Source organism: Manis pentadactyla, chromosome 10, assembly GCF_030020395.1.
Source record: "Manis pentadactyla isolate mManPen7 chromosome 10, mManPen7.hap1, whole genome shotgun sequence".
Lineage (NCBI taxonomy): Eukaryota > Metazoa > Chordata > Mammalia > Pholidota > Manidae > Manis > Manis pentadactyla.
Genome location: NC_080028.1, coordinates 10,319,066 through 10,336,604, shown reverse-complemented (window position 1 = coordinate 10,336,604; position 17,539 = coordinate 10,319,066). Strand labels below are relative to the sequence as shown.

Here is a 17,539-nt window from a genome sequence, read left to right as displayed (position 1 = left end):
CAAATCTACCTCCCAGGAGCAAGATTGGGGGCTTAGCCAGGAAAACCTCATCTGCAGCAGGTGACAAGCCCTGGCCTGGGCTCCTCCCTGGGGTGCCATCGTCACTGTCCACGCCAATGCCACTAGTCAGGATTAGGTGGGCCGAGGACTCCTGGGGCCCAGCCAGAATTCACAGGGAGGGCCAGCACTGCACCTGTCTGCTGGAAGTGCAACACCAGGCCAGGGGGCCCAGAGACTCCACCCTCCAGGACAAAGCCTGCCAGCCCCTGGGTGCCAGACACTTGATCTTGTTGCTGCCTCCACCGCACATGGGTTCCTCAAGGAGGCTGCTCTGGGCCTCCGTTCCTCTTCTGTAAAATGAGATCATTATACCTTCACCACTGAACTACTATTTGTTGGGAGAACCATTAGGATTTCAGGTGCCATGAGCCCCAGCTCCAAGGCAGAGAGAGAAAAGCATGGATATTGGAGGCAAAGGGTCCTGGGATTAAATGCTGAACTGTGTGACATAAGGCACATCAATAAACCTCTCTGGGCTTCAGTTTCCTTGCCCATAAGACAGTCATAGCTATCCCTTACCTAATGGCTTGTGTCTGATATTACACATTCCGTGAATCTTCTATCAACCCTACATGGCTGGTTTTACAGATGAGAAAACCAAGGTTCTGAGCGGTCATCGGCACCAGGGGCCGTCTGCCTCCCTTGGTTTGGTACTAGGCTTCCGTTAGAGCAGCGTGAGTGTGCGCCAGCACTGTGTCCTCACCTTGTCCCAGATGTCACCCAAACCCCCAGGCCCCTGCACACATCCTGCCAGGCGGCCCCGATGCCCTCAGAACGTCCTTGGGCAGCTCTGGGCAGTATCTGCTGGGTTTCTGTCCACCCCCATTCAATCACGTCTTGTTAGTCTCAGCCCTGGGTGCAGCTGCTGCACATCCCGGGGGGGCTGGCCTCTGCCCCTCGGTACCTCAGCACCCGCTCCCAGCTCTTCACCTTCCTGCACTGGGTGAGCAGGCCACAGCTGCATCCATACCCGTGTCACAGGGAAGCGGGGACCAGGCCCGGCTCACCCCTGGGGCAGGTGGAGCATGTTGTCCAGCCAGCTACACACTCATTCACATTCCTTACACATCCCCATGTATTTACTGCACACCTACTAGCCTGGCACTGCAGCAAACAGGCATGCCCTGTCTGAGCGGAGCTTCCAACCTACCTAAAGGAGCTTACTAAGAACACCACCACATCAGTAACAGCAGTGCTGAGTTACTGGGGCTTAAGTGGGTTTGCAAGGCCTCAGTATATTGAGCGCTGGTCTCCACACCCAGTAACCTTGGCCAGAGAAGGTGCTTGGGCTAGTTTGCAGGGTTCTAGGCTGTTCTGCCACACTGATGGCTGGCTCACTGTGTGACCCAGGGCAGGTCTTCATCACTTTACCACTCTGGGCCTCAGTTTCCTCATCTGTCAGGGGGAGAACAGCTCTGTGCGTGTGTCTCTGGTTTCCTGGGGCTACCCCAAAGCCCTTTGTAAATGGCCCACTGTGTCATCCCCTATGAACTCAACCGGTCCCAGGGCCTTCCTGGCTCCTAGGGGTGTTGAATCTGTCAACACCTGCACCATGTCCAGGTCTCAGTGGAAGGACGTAGCAGGATGGAAGGGTTTTTACCAAAAGGCCTTGCCTTGGGAAACTGAGCACCTGACAGGAGAGGCCTCACCCTGGTTCTGTGTGCGGCTCTTCAGATGGCCCAGCTCACACAGCCCGCTCTCTGGCACCCACTCCCCAACCTCAAGCAGCTCAGCACCCACCCCACCCACCACGAGACATTTGGAGGAGCATGTGATCCTCCAGCCCACAGCCAAGGATGACCTGTATTAAAAGTCCATCTCCTAACCCCACCCGGGGGTCATCTCTGGCTTTCCCAGCATCCTCCAGGTTTTTCACTAGACTGTCTCCACCAGCTGGCCCCTGCCTCCCTCCCTGACCCCCCCAGCTGCCCCCTGCCTCCCCTAGCTAACCCCTGTCTCCCCAACCACTGACCCCCAACCTGACCCCTGGCCTCCTTCACTTGGCCCCTGCCTCCCCAGCTGGCCACTGGCCCCACACCTGACCCAACCCCCAGCTGGCCCCTACCTCCCCACCTGATTCCTGCCTCCCCACCTAACCCCTGACCTGTCAGCTGGCCCAAGGCCCCCTCAGCTGGCCCCGGCTCCTCAGCTGGCCCCTGGATCCCCACCTGACCCCTGCCCCCTCAGCTGGCCCCTGCCTCCCACCTGACCCCTGACCCCCCCCAGCTGGCCCCTGCCAGCCCCCTGGCTTGGACTGCGACAAAGCCCAGGCCCCTCTCAGCTGCAGCCCCGGGCACTACTCACCAGTCTCTCACCAGGGCCCGCACATGCGGCCGCCTCTGCCTGCGTGGCCTCCATTCCTTCATTCAATAAACATTTATGGAGCACCTACTATGTACCAGGCACCAGCTAGGCCCACCCTCCTGGCTCTGCCTCCTCCGCCTGCTCCTCCTCCAGGGCCCCAAGGGGTGAACATGCCCTGCCTTCCAACATCCTCAGGGCTGTCCCAAGGGGGGGGGCACATCCAGGCCCCATCCAGGGAGGTGGAGGCTCCGGGTGGCAGTGAGTGCAGCCCACTCAGAGGCAGCCTGGCAGGGGACGGAAGGGCGGTCTGGGACAAGAGGAAAACACTCCGGCCGCCTGCCTGGGTTGGGCCTAAGCACCTCGCATTAACTCATTTAATCCTGAGCACAACCTTATGAGTAGGTACTATTATTATTCCCACTTTACAGAGGAGGAAACTGAGGTCTCACAACTGCTGCACAGTGGCTTTGACCCACCTTGGCACCAGGCCCATGGGTCAAGGGATGCTGTTTCATCTCGGCAGTGTTTTTAAAAAGTTTTAATTAGTTGCCAATATTGAAAACCTGGGAGAGTTTATTGTAAAAATTCCCATTTCTGGAATCCTCTGAAAAACCTAGAGACCTGCCTGCCCAGGGTCCCCATTCCTGCAGGAACATATCAGGTGGCATAAGCCAAGTGTGCCCACCCTCCTCTCTGCCTTTCTGGCTGAGGTTGCCCCCTGACCCCTGAGCACTGGAGTTTGTTAGACCAGCAACCGAGGGAACCGCACAGTGGGGACAACGAGAACCTCAGCCTCCTGGTCTGGGGCCTGAGGGTCCCACAGTCCCTGCCTCTTCCTGACCCCTGTCCTCCTTGGCTCTGAGGCTCCGGGCTTTGAGCTCTAGGACACTCCAATAGCGTGGGACTGACATGTGAGGGGGTCTGTGATTATGAGCCTGGAGTTCAAGAGTTCTATACATAACTCCTTGGGCCAAAAAGTCTACTGAGTTTTGGTCTCTTTGAGTCACCAATTCTACAGGACTTGGAGCTGCACTGACCTACCCACCCACAACCCCCTTGTCTCTGAACAGGCCCACTGGGGGGTGGACCCCAACTAGGGGAGCACCCATGTCGCCCAGATCTGGCCCTCCACCGAGGCTGCCTGGGTTGTCGGGTTGAGTGTGAGGGTTACTTGCTCCCAAACACAATCCCCACCCCATAAAACACTGCCAGCAGGCCTGGATTAAGGTCCCAGCCAAGGCTGCTGTGGACACCAGGAGGCTCAAGATCTCAGCTGCAGGAGCGAGACCTCAGGGGGAGCTTTGAGATCACCCAGAGGAGGGCCTGCAGCCGTGCGCTCTGGGGTTTCTGGAATGGCCCTTGCTCCCGCTCTAACTCTGCCCACCTGGGACTCCTGCCTGCCATCCCCTCTCCCAGGCCCCAGGCCCCAGGCTGAGAAGCCCTCCCCAAGCCACCGCCCATCACAGTGCTGACCCAGGCAGTGTCGCTGGTCCCTCTCCTGGCCCTGAGACTAGCTTCTCTGAAGTGCGTGGGGGAGCCCTCAGGGGCCTGCAGCTGCGGCATCAGGGAACAAGGAAGCTCTGTCCACACTAGAGGAACCCTGGAAACCCCTGGGGGAGGGCCACCCCGTGACTGCTGGCTGTGCAGAAACCACGTCCTGGGACACGTGGCCACCGAGTCAGTGTGGCCCATCCACAGAGACAGGCCCGGGAAGGGCGGGGCCACATTCAGCCCGAATCCCAGCTCTGCCACTGAGCTAACAGCATGGCCCTAGCGAGCTACTCCTTTCCTCTGAGTCTCAGTCTCCTCTTCTGTAAAATGCCACTAGGACACTACTGAGAGGTGGAGTGAATAGCTTCAGAGCAGGGTCTGGCATGTAGTAAGTGCTCAATAAAGTTAGCTGCCACTGGTACCATTATTGTAGCCTGGCACGCGGGGCAAGGCCCAGGGCCGGGCATGCGCTGGGTCCTCCTCACCCGCTGATGCAACAGTGGCAGTGAAAGACGGAGGCCAGGCCCCTGACAGGGTCCTTTTAGTCTCAAGGGCAGCACCCCCTCTCATAGGTCCAGCCCCCCGAAGGCCTGCTCCCACACCCACCTCCAGCCTATTCCCCGGCACAACGGCTGTTATAATTAACGGATTATCTCAGTGCGACAGCTGCGGTCCTTTGAAAACTGGGTTGAATAACAAGATCCTGGTGTCTGGTAATTTCTCTTCGTCTCCTGCTCCTTCCTTCTCTCTCCCTCACTTCAGGCTTGTTACACATGCACATGCTTTTCCCCTTTCCCTCCCTCCCAAACACCTTTCTCCTCAGGCCTATTCCTGCTCCTCAGGTTGGGTAGGGGACAGACTAGGTCTTCTTTCCAGGGGAAGATGAGGTCACTGACCCTTTGGGACCCTTCCTGTGTGCCTGGCACTGAGCAAGCTGCTGGACACATCTGACTGCTGTGATCTCCCGACAGACCCAAGCCCCTGCACCTGGTTTTTCCTTCTAACTCCCAGGCTGCTCCCCCTGGGCTCCTCTGCAGTGATCCTACCTGAGGTCCCTGTCCCAGCCCTCTGTCTCCCCGACCTGCTCCCTGCCCCCACCCCAGCCTCTCAGCCTCCCCCAAGGCTTCTGTCATCAGCTTGGTGCTGACCACGCCTGAACCGCAGTATCCCAGTGGCCACCTGGACCCCTCCCTGGCGCCTGCAGCTCCACTCCCCAACAGCTGGACTCCCCTCCTGCTACCCCCATTCCTCTCCCCTGCTATCGCCCTGTTCCCTGAACCAGCAAGAGGCACCCACAGCTGCTCAGCTCCCCACATGGGGGAGCATTGGCCTGCACCCTCCCAGGGCCCCTGCTCTGCCCCAGCCTCCTTCCTCACCCAAAACGAATTCCTGTCAGCATCCTCACTGGTCACTCTGCCTCCAAGCTCACCGTCCTCTTCAATCCATCCTCCACCCCTCAGAGGACACGCCTCCTAAAATGTAAACTGAGCACAGCACTCCCCTCCTCAAAAGCCTTCATTGGCTCCCTAGTGATCTGAGAAAATTCCAACAGTCTTTTGAAGCCCAGCCCATGGGGTCCTGCTGAGCTGGTTCCCCTCCCCACACCAATTAAAACAGTCTGGTTGGGGTCCCTCCTATGGTTTCCCACAGTCCCCTGGGCTTCTTCCATCACAACCAGAATCATAACTGCTGCCTTTAGTTGTGGACTGAGTTCTCCAAGGGCCTGGATTCTCCATTAGAGCCCAGCACTAGGCACCCAGTAGGTGCTTAATACACATGTGTTAATGACTGAATAAGAGGCCTGCCCTCCATTTGTAGATAAGCAAACCAAGGCTCGGTACTTAATGACTTTCTCAAGATCACACCATGTGTGCAAGACAAAACTGGAATTTGATCCCAGGTCTGTGATCCCAGTGCTGGTCTTTCCCACCACCTAGGGAGGGTTGGGGGGCTTGGCTTCTGTACAGATCTCGGGAGACCTGAGCCTCCCTCCTCCAGCCTCAGCTGGACAGTAAGGAGATGGGGCTCCTGCCCAGACTGTCATTTCCTTGGGTTTGACCTTGGACTTGCCACATGACTCCCAGGGCCTCAGTCTGCTCATCTGTAAAGTGGGAAGGGGCCCTACCTCACAGCCCATCTCAGAGGGTGGCTGCAGGGGCATAAAATCAGGTGTTGGGAGAAAGCCCATCCTGCCAACAACACCTACAGGTTTTCCCACCCTCACCTCCAAACCCAACTGGGTTGCCCTTGTCTGGCGCCCTCAGAGCTTGGGGGCTTCCTAGAATGGGAGGTGTCATGCAGGACAGAGACACCCCCCTGGGTGAGAGCTCACGGGAGAAGCATGGAAGGCTTGGGGGTCATATCATGACCTTGGGCAAGAAGCTTCCTGCTTTCAGCCTCGGTGTCCCCACTGGTGAGTCAGGCCCATTCGCGCCCACTTCACGAGGCTGCGTGCCGAGCACGGCGAGGCCCGAGCACGGCCACCAGGTTCTGCTGGACCGTGACCCTGAAGTGTGCCCAAGGAAGAGAGGGGAGGAAAAGGGACAGGACAAAGCAGGACCATCTGTCCCTGACTCCCCATTCCCAGCAGCCCGCAATTCTGAGCCCACACCCCGATGTGTGACCCTTGGGCCCCTCCCTCCCTAAGCTCAGACCCCACGACGTCCCTTCACAACCTATGGAGTTGCCAGATGCCCGTCTGCATGTCCCCTGCGCCTCCGTTCATGTCATGCCTGAGCCTGGGGTGCCATTCCCACCCTTCCCCACCCCCTGCATCCCAGACCTCATGCCTCCTCCTCCAGGAAGCCTTCAGTAATTTCCTCCACAGGGAGAGTGATAGCCTCCTGCTCTGCCTCATCTTTCTCCATGGAATCCTGGAAGGATCCTATATTGTCTTACCCCACCTTACCTCCCCCCCCATTTTACAGATGGTTAAACTGAGGCACAGACAAGGGACAGCAGCTCTCCAGGGATGCTCTTGAACCCAGGTATCTGCTACTTCCAGCCCTGAGGGCAGCTTCTCTCCTGAGGCTGAGCGTTTCCACCCTTACCTGTCTTCCCCACACCCCCTAGCCCAGAGCTGCCTGAGGACGGGACCCAGTCTTCCTCTCTGCTCCCCCACCCCAGTGCCTAGCCTAAGGCCTGGCGCATAGTAGGCACTCAGTAAATGTCTGTTGAATTGAATTGCGCTCAGGGCGGCCAGTCGTCTCTGCTCTGTAAGAGAAGCATAGAGTTAGTGGAGCTGATCCCAAGGTGACAGGGATGCGAACCAAGCTGGTGGGTGAGGAGTCCGGCCTGCCCCAAGGACCCCACGGGCCCTGGGAAGGAGATGGGGTCTGGGAAGCTGGAACATTCGACATAGGCAAGTCCGAATTCTGCCCCAACAGGCCCTGGCAAGTCACGCCGCCGCTAGGGCCCCGGTGGCCTCATCTGTCCATTGGAGATGACACTGCAGCCCCGTTGGGCTCTCAGGACTGCTTGTGATCTGGACTAGAAGGCACGTGAGGAGCGTGAACAGCGAGAGCCAGCTCACAAGCATCGAGCGCTCAGCGCCTGACACAGAGTCTGGTGGGAATTATGCCCAGTGCCACAGATGAGGAGACTGAGGCACAGAGAGGGGGGCAGCTTGCCTGAGACCAAAGAGCCCATGTGCTTGACCCCGTGCTTTGTACACAGTCTTCCTGCAAAGAACTCAGACCCATCAAAGGGTAGCCCGAGCCCAGGCCCAGGCTGGCAAAGACTCTCCAGGTGGAGGGCCCAGCCACATTCTCCCCTCCCTGTGGGTGTGAGCTCTGATTCCACAGCCCCCAGGGGGTTCAAAGCCATCCTCAGATCCAGTGACTGCAAGGCCCTCTTCTACAGGCCCTGGTGTTAATATAGATCAGCAGAGACTATAAATACATAGCCAGGCTGGGCACTGCAGGGCCGAGCGGAGAGAAGCCCAGTGGGGGCTCTAACCCCTGCCCTGCTCCACAGCCCTCTCCCTTGGGCCTCAGTTTCCTTGTCCGTCAGGAGCAGGCTACCCCATGACCATAACGGCTGAGGTTCTTTACCCAACAAGTGCTTTGACCTGGCCAGGCCAGCAGTGGGGGCATGGTCCTTAGGGCCGAGGCCAGAGACCTGCGGAAGAAGAGAGGACGCAAGACAGGCTCCCCTGGGTCCACCCGGGATAGCCGGGAGGGGCTTAGGGGCCTGGGCTCTGCAGGGAAAGGGGTCTAGGCGCCAGCCGTTCATTCACTCACTCATTCTCTCACTCACTCCGACAGCCATTCTTTGAGTACCTCCTCCAGGGAGCTGAGGACCCACAGCCAAAAGACACAGCCTGAGGTGGGAAGTCTGGGGGGAAGAGAGCAAGATCAGCAGTCTCCTCCCTCCGCCCCGACCCTGCCCAAGTCCACGGAGGGCTGTTCTCTGGTTCCCAGGCCCCAACCCAGCCCACATCTCATGGCTCTGCTTTCACACCTGCCTTCTGCCTGGACCAGGACCTCATCAAGGACAGGGACAGGGAGGGCAGGCAGTCTCACCCTGCCAAGCCAGGGCCCAGCACAGCACCAGGAGGCACTCCATAAATGTTCAGGGGCTGTAAGGTTGAATAAGGTGCCACGAGACCATAAAACACATGCACAGGGTTGTGACACAGGCCCAGGGGCTGGTGCAGGGGAGAAGGTTGCTCACTGCACTCACTACCGTGTGCCAGGCCCACGCACTTAATGCAAGAACCATGCCCACTCAAAGGATGAAGATACTGAGGCTGAGAGAAGCTGAGGGCTGTGCCCGAGGACCCACAACTCCCCATCCAAGATGGGCTGGTACATGCAAACTCCCCGCACAGCCATTCTGAGCGCGACGCTTGCAGAGTCTGGGACTCCCCAAAGGCCAGGCACAGGTGAGGGAGGCAGTGTCCTATTTTCTCATCAAAGCCTTGAAACAGCCCCGAGTGGCAGACAGACTCTCACACAACAGATGAAGAGACTGAGGCTTCGAGAGGTGACACATGTCCTGTAAATCCTCCTAAGGCCCTTCCTGGTTGGTGCACCAGTGGGACCCTCCTGCTTGCTTGTCCCCTCTGGGATTCATGGGCAAGGGGTGCAGACCTGGGCCAAAGCCCGACTCTACCCCTGCTGGGTGAGTGACTAGGGCACTAACCAGCCCTATCTGAGCCTCAGTTTCCCCAAACCCATCTTCCCTGCCCCATGTAACTGCTGCAAGAAGCAATGACAGACCTCCCCCCTTACAAACTGTAAAGTGCTATCCATATTCAAGGAAATTCAAGTGTTACTGCTATACTTTCCTTGACCTTCCTCAGTCACTTCTCTGCCCTCCTTCCTAAAAAGGCTATGAGGGTGTTTATCAGGCGCTCACACTGTGCCCTTCCTGTGCTAACGGCTAGCCACGCATTTCATCCTCAGGATCCTAGAAACCAGGTATTATTTTATACCTACTCTACAGATGAGGAATTGAGGCTCAGACAAGCTGTGACTTGCTCAAGATCACATAGCAAGCAATGAGAGCACTTACATGACACTGTATATTCGCCCGAGTGTCTGTATGTTATCCAGACCCGTGTGGCCACTAGAGTCCTCTGGTTCATTAATGCCCACCTGCTCCCCAGTTTATCTGACTTCCCAGATGTATGCAATATTCATATTTCCATCAGCAGCAGCTCACACACCCCTCTCCAAGGCCTTGGGAGCCCCATTAATCATTCAGACACACCTGCATATTCATTAACTTCTGAATTAATACAGGGCCCCTTGTTACTTCAGGCCTGCTGCCTGCATTAAAGATACTTCAACTTCATTCATTATTTAACTCCCCTGACAACAATCACATCCCTCCTTCACAGAGTGGGCAGCACCCAGGCCCCCAGGCTGGCAGGTCTACTCCCAGCGCCAGCTGCTCCGTGACCTTGAGCCAGGCCCTCACCCTCTCTGGGACTCTTGCATGTTTACCTGGTAAAAGCAGGCAAAGGCTAGTCTCCTAGCACCCCCCAGGCTCATCGAAGTTGGCCCCATCCCTCCCTTCTGCGGACGCTGTTATCCTTCCCTGCACTTAGGTGTCTTTCTTGAACTCACATTACCCTCTGTTCTCCACTAACAGGGGCCCATCATCTATAGTTTTCCTGACCCTCCCTGCCAGTGGCTTCCAATCACATGGGAGCTTTGGCCTGGGCTTGGGCCTTGGCCTTGGGTCCTGGCACAGGCCCATCATCTCAAGGACATGGTCTGACTGGGCAGACCATGACATGTCCCAAATCAGAAAAGCCAGCTGACCCCCATGGCCAGCAAGGAGGGACTCCAGCTGCCACAGGACAACAGTAATGACAGTGACAATAATAATAATAGTACCCAGCATTTCCTGACCACATGGCATGCCCCAGGCCTTGTGCTAAGTCCTGTACTGTCCTATCCTTCTTAGAATGACCTTCACCTTACAGATGGGAAATCACAGGCCAGTGAGGTCAAGGCCCTCTCCCCAGGAAATGCTGGCACTGGCTGGAACCTGAGTCTCTCTGACTTGGGTCCTGAGTTCTTCACCATCACAATGCCACCCAGAGGCGGGACACTCAGCCACCAGCTTGCCCGGGCTCCATCCTTCTGGCTGGTTCCTCTGTATGCTGATCCCTGCCTAGCAGAGCTGCAGGCAACACAGACTAGATCCCCCATTCCCTGGCAGCAGCCAGACCAATCCCCATCAGGCCTGGCACTGAGCAGAGCCTGCCAATGAAGCATGAAGATGCCACCACCGGCATCACCCCAGCTTGCCCTGACCCACCTCCCACCTCCACTCCACAGGCCTCCAAAAGGAGAAGGCCTATTCACTGCCTCCTAAAAGCTAGGCCTGGGGCTTCACTGCCCAACCCACTGCTGTGTGACTTGGAGTCTCTAGCCAAACCTCTCTGTACCTCAGTCCCATCATCCAAATCCACCTGACTCCACCCTCTCCCTTGTCCCCCTCACCTCCAATCCACTGTGACATGTGTGTGTCCCAGCCACCAGTGGCTCTTGTCTGGATGGCAACAACTGCCTCCCAGTATCTCCAGGCATCCCCTGGGTTCTGGGCATCCCCTGGGTTCCAGCCCTTCCCTCTGCCCAGCTGACCAACAGCCTCTCATAAAGCCATCTACTGTGGACTCACTGAGGGCCCCTGTCTTAAATCCCTTCCAGAAACGTCTACGGCTCCCAGGCTGAAGCCAGAAGTCCTCCTGAAAGTCAGGGCTCCACAAGGCCTGGCTCGGCCACCCACTTCAGGCCCTCCCTCCTCCTTGCCCCCCAAGGCAGCTCTCCCCTCTCCCATGGGGACCCTCTCCATTCTTGCCTGACACCACAATAGGCATCCGTCCCTCCGCACTATCAAGGCTGCCTGGCAAGCGCAGTGCCCTCTCTGCTGCAGCTCCAGCCCCCTGCAGTCAGCACAGCAATCCTGTGGCCTGAATGGACACCTCCGTCAAGTCAAGACAGCCAACCCATGGGGCCATGGTCAACGCCAACAGGTACCTGGTAGACTGTAATCAAGACCTCACCACTCTTTGAGTGCAGACACAGCCCCTCACTTAACAGGATAACAGGGTAAAGGTCATCAGAGCTGAGGCTTAGAAAGACACAGGGGCCTCCCAGGTCACTGCCGGTAAGTGGTGGGGCCAGGACTCAAGCCCTGGTACTAGAGCCTGAGCACCAAGAGCCAACTACATGCCAGACCCTAGCAAACATTTTATGTTAACTCACCCAACCCTCCCACAGCCCTGTGAGATGGGCACTATTATTATGCCTATTTGAGAGATGAGGAAACTAAGGCCCAGAGCAGTGAAGCCACTTGTCCAAAGGTATGCAGCTAACTGGGAGGGCCTGCAACACCTCCAGCTGTAGCCCAGGAGCTATTCTGCCCCTCCAGCTCTGCTCAACTTCCTTCCCAGGCCCAGCTGCTCCTTTCACCCAAGGGTACTCTGGGTGAGAGCTATGCCCTTTGTGGGCTCTGTCTCCATCCCCAGCTCTGTGGCAGCAAGGCCTTGAGCCAGGCTCTTCCCTTTCGGGCTCCAGCTTCCTCATCTGTAAGGGAGTAGACCAGACAACCTGGGGGTCCCGTAACTGGTGGCACATTACCCACATGCCTGTGGCCCAGCATGCACCAGGCCCTGGGCTGGCAAACTGGGGGTCTCCGGCCTTCAGGGGACCACCAAGGGTGGAAAGGGGCAGGGAGTTCATTCAGGGTTCAAGGACAAGCCGGGTGCATGCCCCTGCCTGCGTCACCAGAGCACCACAAAGCCACAGGAGGCCAGAAGAGGGCACTACTGCAGCTGATCTCCAGGCATGGAAGCTGGTCATTACTGGGAGGGCTTGGCACCCAAGGGGGCTGGGGATCCCCGGAGAGGCCCACACCCTGCCAGCCTGACGTTCCACATCTAATGAGCACCTACTGTTTGCCTAGCCTAGGATTCCTGGCACACAGTGGAAGAGACAAGGATAAGCAAGGAGCTGACAGGCCAGCAGGGGACTCTGGCAAATGGAAACCCAGCCACACAGACTGGAGATTTTTGTTATTTAAGGAAGCCCTCCTGTGAATTACTTTGTAAACTAAAAGCAACCAGCCTCTAATTTCTCTTACTGAAAAAAAATCTGAATTTTCACAGATTGGGGTTGGCCTCCTGGGTGCTTCCTCATGGCAGACTCCAGGGGAACACTGAGGGTGGGATGAGTCCCCACTAAGTCCCAGCCCGTACCACAGGGGCCAGCATGCAGAGGGTGTTCAGTGAATTCTGGCCGAGCAAACCCCATGAGCGTGCTCATTTCGGTGACCCCTGCCAGTGCCTCTGGTCCCTTTCACTTCCAGACTCTCTTGGGTCCTTTAGACAAAGCCACAGTTGGCAGCACCCTTAGCACATCTAGGTCTCTGCCATGTTAACATCTACACCTGAGGGAACTGGGACCAGAGAGGGCAAGAGCCTTGCCCAAGGCCTCACAGCCACATCCTATCTGCCTCCAGGGCACCCCCTCCCGTCCCAGCCCACTTATGGTGGTGCTCCTCCGGGTTGTCCTCCACCTCCACCTGCCCTGTTTTCCCGGTGACCCCAGATTTCAGATCGCCACCTCCCCCACAGGTGCCCCCAGAGGCCCCAGGCAAAGCCGGTCCAGGTCACCTCCTCATCGTGCCCATTCCTGCCCAGGTCTCCTCTTGGTCAAGGTCGCCACCACCCACCTGCTCGCTCAGGCCTCAGATCCCAGCTGCTGCCTCACCCCACCCCACCAAACGATGATCTGCCTCTTCTGTCCTCAAACTGCCTCCCACCTTGTCCTTCGCTCCCCATCTCCCCAGGACAGGCCACCATCACTTGCCAGGTTGCCTATCATGGACTCCACCTCCAGCCCCTCCATATGGCAGCCAGAAGGAGTCTTCCAGAGGGCAGCTCTGTACTGCCCTCTCCTATTCAAAATTTTTCCAGGGCTCCTTGCAACCCCAGGAACAGGGGCCAAGCCCTCTACTGGCACAAGCAGCTTCCATAATACGGGCTCATAACCTTCCCCACCTCCAGCCTCCTCACTTTACTTGCCCACACCAGGCTGCCCATCCTGCATTGGCACAGGCCCCTCCCTCTCCTGCCACTTGCCACCAACACCTACCAGCTTCAGTTCAGACATCACCTCCTCCAGGAAGCCTTCCCTGAGGCCTAGGACTAGCTTCACCGTTCCACAGCATCCCTCTGCTCACCAGCTCCAAGTGGTCCCTCGGACAGTCACCATTTCCCCTCCAGAAGGCCAAGGCCAAGACAGCACCAGGTGCCCCTCTGTGTGCCCAGTGCTGGCAGGAAGCCTGGTGCAGAGGAGGCACCTGGGGCATGGGGACTTAAAAAGCACAGGGACTGTGGAGGGGAGGCAGGCATGCAATTCCCAGCTGGCCTCTGGCCCCCCACCCCCCACCCACAGAGTGTGATTGTTATTATACCCATGACAAGAGGGCCTCCCAGCTGCTTACTAATATTGCGACCTTTAGGACCTCCGTCAGCGCCGAGGCTCCCGCCCACTCAGGACAGTGTGGCCCTCCGGGTGCAGAGAAACGGGAAAGGAGGGTATGGGTGGAGCCCTACAGAGGCCCTGACACAGCAGACCTTGGTGCAGCCGGGGCACACGGGGCCCCTGTTCTCAGAGGAGGAGACTGAGGCTCCGAGGACAGGCAGCGACCTGGGCTCTCACAGTGGGTGAGGCTGAGCTAGGTATCCAAAGCAGACTCCTGCCCACTCCTCCTTGCACTGGGCCCAGGAACTTTCAAAGCAGGAGGGGAACTAACGTTCTCCCAGCATCCTGGGCAGGGCATTTTACAGGTGTTCTGGGAGGCCGCAGGCACCAGGCGCCAAGTCTGGGGTCCTGCACAACTTGGATTCAGACCCTTGCTCTGCACCCCTCCCAGCTGTATAGCCTAGGGCAGGCTGAAGAGCTTCTCTGAGCCATTCCTCATCTGTTGCTGGGGAGGGGAGGCTGCCCTGCAGGTGTGCTGTGTTGAATGAGATTGCAGTGACCACAGCCCATTATCAACTGCAGGGCACCTCCCAGACTATAGGTGGATTAGCTCACCTAATGCTAGCAATGACCCCTCAAGAGGCAGGTTCTAACAGTATCCCCGTTTTACAGACAACAAGATGAAGGTGCTGGGGTCAAAGGACCTATCCAAAGCCATGTGGCTGTAAGTGAGGCACGGGGCACACAACACTGGGCAGAATGCTTGCCACCGAGCAGGTGCTTACTGACAGCACTGCTTCCCGTGCAAACCTTCCCTTCAATCCTTCAAAGGCATCCTGAATAGCCTGGCCTCCCTGCACGCGAACACACACAAACATAAACACACATACACACACCCGTGCCAGCCACCAGCTGTGTCCTATCCTCCCTTCCACCTCCACAAGCCAAGCTCTCTCACCCTCTGCAGCTCTGATCGAACACCACCTCTTCCAGAGTACACGCCTTCTCTGTACTCTGCCACCCTCCCTCCTCTCCTTCGCCTTTGCTGTCACCCATTAGAGCTCCCCCAACAGGTGGACCAGTCTCCTAACCGGTCTCCATGCAGACCACCTGCCCATCTGCTGCAGTTGCCAGAGGAAACCCCCACCACCACCTGCAAGCAGGCTCCCGCACAAGCATTGCCAGGCTCAGAAGTGTCTGGGGCCTACCAAGTCCTTATCCCAGCCATCAAGACCCCTCATGTTCCAGCCTGGCACTGTCTCCGCAGATCTGCCCTCCAATGCCGTCCTATAACACGGACATGGTCAGAACAAGCCACACCCTGCTGCACACACACATACGTGCACATGCCAGGCATGCACACATGCACACGCATGCCGCCCCCTCCATCTACCACCACCAGCCTCCCAAAGCCTCCGGCAGGACCCCAGAGCAGCAGCTCTGAGAACCCCTCCTTACTCTGCTCTTCCCACTCCGTACTCCATCCTGGGGTGCATCATCCATGACCAGCATGCCCAGCATGCTCCCTGCTGCTGGAAGACAGAGGCCAGACACCTTCTACCGGCCTGCAGGGAGCTCCTGCCCTCCTCCCCTGCTTCCCAGGCCCTCCTTCCCCCCTCCCAAGCCCTAGCATGGAGCTTCTCAGGGCTCCTCTCAACTCTCAGAGTTTTTTCATTCCCCTAGAAATATCCACGACCTAGTACACCCTCCATTCCCACCTCCACCTCTTGAATGCTATGCCTCATGCAGGACTCAAAGCCACCTCCTACAGGAAGCCTTCCAGCCCACCTGGCCATCCGTCACCCTAGTCTGCCTTCCTCTTGCCTGTGGACTGTTCTCATTCACCCCTATACCCCAGCACCTTGCACAATGCTTGGGCCATACCCAAGCAGATGTTTGAGATGTTTGAGAACCGTCTGAATAAATGCACTCTTCCCCCCAAGCTCTCCCTGACCTCCTGGAGGCAGAAGGAACAAGATCATTAGCCACCGATGACCAGCGTGCATCTGCCCCCTTTCCCCCACCCTGTCAAACACCTGAACAACTGCAGTGGCTGTCACCTTCCACCTGCTGCCACCCTCACCTGTCTGCTGACTCCCATCAGATCGGGAAGAATTCCACAGCCTCCTTGACTTCACTTCCTCACCTCTCTCCTCACTAGCCGTGCTCTGGCCCCCCAAGGCCACCTTGCTCCTCATGCTCTGCAGGGACTGAAAGCCTGAAGGATTTGCAGACACCTGACTAGATGCTTACCTGCCTCATGCAGCTGACTGAATGCTCACTAGCCTCCTGGGAGAAGGGTGTGAACTAGCACCATCCCCACTGCCCGAGGAGAGGAGGCACAGAGAGGGGCAAAAACAGCCCAAAGCTGGCCCCTCCTTGCCTCCTAAGGTCAAGCCCTCTTTGTACCCAGCAGGTCCCTGGGAAACAGGGAGGGTGGCAGGGAGATCAGACAGGAAGATGGGGTTGTTGTTCCCCCTGCTCTGCAGCCTCACCCTTCCCCCGGGGAATCCCCCCAAATGGAACAACCCCATTCACAGAAGCAGACCCCTCACATATCTACCCACCCCAGCCCTCAGGCCTCTCTTCCCCATCCCCACCCCTACTCCTAGGCCCAGTGTGACTTCACCGTCTGTCAAGAGATGGAATCCCACAGGGTACAGACTGCACATTCCACTGACACAGGCCTGGGGACAACAGTAGGCACGGCTGTCCCCCCAGACCAGAGGCTCAGATACCCATGCTTACAGGGCCCCTAAGCCTCCTGGACAGGCCAGGGCTGCAGGGACAGGATAGGGACATGGGCAGTCCAGAGGTCTCAGGGCCTCTCAGCAGGCACCTTGTGACAAAGCCCCTGGCACTACCCAGAATCTCAGCCCAGCGAAACTGGAAGCAGCTGTAAGCCTCTCAGCTGACCCCGATCAGACAGATGGGGGGGGATACAGAGGCCAGCAGAGGTGCCGTGACTCCCCACAGCCTCCTCTGCTTCCTGACCCTGCTGTGCCTGCCTGGTGAGTGCAGCCTCTAAGCCTCTAAAGGGCAGGACACCTCCTCAGTCCTCCCAAGATCCCCAGTACTGAGCCCAGAGGAGGAGTTCAAGTCTCCTCGAACAAATGAGTGAGTGAGTGCTTGGTTCAAATCCCTCCACCTGTGCTGGCAGCTGTTGCCCCGCCTCTAACCACACCTCTCAGCACCTGCCTTGCCTTCTTTGGGGGGGGTGATAAGAGGTGGAAATCAAACAGATGCATCAGCCTGAAAGTGCTTTTAAAACCATAGACCATTACAGAGCTGGAAGGGACATTTAATTCCAAAGGAGTGAAAACTGAGGCCAAGCTCAAGTATTTCATCCACGCATTCCTTTAACAGCATTTCTCAAGCTCTGGGGCAGGTGCGGGGCATCCGCAGTGATCAGGGCAGACGTGGCACTACCCTGAGGAGGCTCACAGCTCAGCGGGAGTCATGAAGGAGACCAGTGACCACAGGGGGACCATGGGAGGGGGGCCGTGGTGCTACAGGACAAGGTGGCCCAGGCCAGCAGGGGGGCCTGGACATTTTCCTAGACAAAAGAGCATCTGGCTTTCAGGTCTGCTGGAAACAAAGGGCCCCCAAAGAGCTGGGTCAGCTAGCAAAGGGGGAGGCCAACCCCCAAGCCTGTGTCATCTCAGATGAGCAGCGTCCTGAAGAGGTCACAGCCCTATGAGTTAGGTATTACTACTGTCCCATCTCACAGATGAGGA

At 57.6% G+C, this 17,539-nt stretch overlaps 1 protein-coding gene across 3 annotated transcripts in view; it reads right to left on the bottom strand.

Annotated features, from left to right (window-relative positions):
• The window catches only part of ELFN2 (extracellular leucine rich repeat and fibronectin type III domain containing 2), a 53,465-nt gene that overhangs the window by 12,180 nt on the left and 23,746 nt on the right, over positions 1–17,539 (bottom strand). The window contains exon 1 of one of the 3 annotated variants that reach the window (XM_036891418.2): positions 2,365–6,584. The exons of the other annotated variants lie outside the window; for them this stretch is intronic. The gene's annotated coding sequence lies outside the window, so the exon portion shown is untranslated. Of the gene's footprint in view, positions 1–2,364; positions 6,585–17,539 lie in introns of those variants that run through there. 3 annotated transcript variants of the gene reach the window in all.